We start from the raw sequence: 2,500 nt of genomic DNA on the forward strand, positions 1-2,500 counted from the left end.
AGTAGCTGTGCCGATGAAGTAGGGCACGATGCAAGTTAATGTTGTTTAATGAATAACATGTCCGCCATACATTTCAGTACAAAATTGCTCGGTCAGACCTACAAAGTGCTATATCTCGAATACGAGGCGTCGGACTGGGGGTTGTAGAACAATTTTAAGTTCGTCTAATGATTCTACATCCGATTCTGGATAGCGGTTTTTGACCACTTTTCAATATTTTGTGACACCCCGAACCCAGCTCCTAGCTTTTTCAAAAATGTGCACCGATCGGGCCGGAGAGCTCGTGTGGCTCAAAACATGTTTTCGCTAAAACACCTCAAAACGTGTCGAGAACCTACATTTAAAGTGAGGTGGTTTTGCTTCAAAATAGCTATTTTACCCGTCCCTATGGCCATGAATTTTCACGAAAATGCCAGGTCAGACCTAGGGCGGGCCATATCTTGAATACTAAACGTCGCAGACATTGGTCGTAGAACAATTTTAAGTTCGTCTAATGATTCTACATCCGATTCTGGATAGCGGTTTTTGACCACTTTTCAATATTTTGTGACACCCCGAACCTAGGGGCAGCTCCTAGCTTTTTCAAAAATGTGCACCGAACGGGCCGGAGAGCTCGTGTGGCTCAAAACATGTTTTTCGCTAAAACACCTCAAAACGTGTCGAGAACGCACCCTAGCTCTTGTTTTTCAAAAGTTATGGCCATTTAAAGTGAGGTGGTTTTTGCTTCAAAATAGCTATTTTACCCGTCCCTATGGCCATGCTTTAAATTTTCACGAAAATGCCAGGTCAGACCTAGGGCGGGCCATATCTTGAATACTAAACGTCGCAGACATTGGTCGTAGAACAATTTTAAGTTCGTCTAATGATTCTACATCCGATTCTGGATAGCGGTTTTTGACCACTTTTCAATATTTTGTGACACCCCGAACCTAGGGGCAGCTCCTAGCTTTTTTCAAAAATGTGCACCGAACGGGCCGGAGAGCTCGTGTGGCTCAAAACATGTTTTTCGCTAAAACCCTCAAAACGTGTAAGGAACGCACCCTAGATGATAAAAAGTGCAATCAGAATGTCAATCGACAACTTTGTTGGGGGTACCATTTTACTCTACGGGCCAGTAGCTTAGGCGCGCCAACAGCGCTTTCCTTTCGGGTTCCCATTTTTGCCCTCCTGGGATTATGATCATTTGCTCATTGCCTACTATAGGGAGGGTACCTTGCTACGAGGTCAAACATGAAGATTGCACCAAATCGTAGTTTTACCTCTATTTAGTCGTAGGAGCATGGTTTGCAGTGGCAGTGGGTCATTAAGCCCCCGTTTGGGTCATACGTCCCTCCGCGATAAAAATCGTCGTATGCCTATAGTCCGAACTAATGAAGCAAAAGTGGTGTCTGGTGGGCTCTGCCGATGATTTTAACCTATGATTTTGAGCTTCCACCCTATAAAAACGTTCCCTGGAGCAGTACATCACGGGTCTACGGACCCAAAGACTTCGTCGTGATGGTTTCTAGTAAAAAAGTTGTAACAGCTAAGGGTTTTGAATACGCGTATATTAACCATTGCTTGAAACTAAGCTTCGTTGTCTTTAAACTCTGCAAGACCAATCGAACTTCTTAGGGAAACCCGAAGGATTCACGCTAAGCTCGATGAGCTATTATGGGTAGTGGTGCATGATCTGGTGTTCCTTGGATCTAATCCAATGAATAAATTTATGAGGGTATATATGGTGCAGGGCACAAAGCGTGATGAAACCGGGTCTCCCTACCAAATGTGGCATATTTTTCCCTGAGAGCGAAGCTCAGACCCACGTAGGGGAGAGCGAAGTGGAACTTAAATGTTCTATGCAGCAAATGTTCGCCATGCGGATAAACAAGTTGGAATAGTTCAATGTAGTGTAATGCAAACACGAATCGCAAATAACGATACGGGACCCAGAAGCAATTCTGCGGATCCCTCGGGGAGTGGTGAGTTGATATAAATTAGAGGTGAAAGTCCAAGTTGTTCAAGCTCCGGCTCGGCAGCCGATACGAGGTTCCTGTTGGGCTTTGTACATCGCGCAGAGGCGCCGTTCGGTTCTAGCAATGATTCCCGCCACCATGTTCCATGCGTGCAGAGATCCGTTAGAGCTCGTTCAATGTGTCCCGCCGTGATTACGAAAAAGTCCAACAGTTGACCAAGTTGGGGGTGCGTCAAGTAAACGCGCAGAGATGCCGTTCGGTTTAGAGCAATGTCTCCCGTATCACGTTGGAGTTCTTCCACTAGTGCAGAGAGATCGCTGAACCGTTCAATGTGTCCCGTCGTGGTGTGCTTGTACCGAACACTTAGGATACACCATGCTTTGTTGGTTTGGGATAGGAGTGGTCGCGCAACTGCCTCCACGCCGCAAAGTGCCAGTTCGGATTGAAGGTCAACTTTAGCCGTTCAATGCATCAGTCGGTGGGTGTTCAGATGGCATCACAACTTCCCTAGGTGCTTAAGTTGGTTGGGTTGTAAAACATGTGCA

Source organism: Anopheles arabiensis (genome assembly GCF_016920715.1).
Source record: "Anopheles arabiensis isolate DONGOLA chromosome X unlocalized genomic scaffold, AaraD3 X_pericentromeric_contig0030, whole genome shotgun sequence".
NCBI classification, from domain to species: Eukaryota; Metazoa; Arthropoda; class Insecta; order Diptera; family Culicidae; genus Anopheles; species Anopheles arabiensis.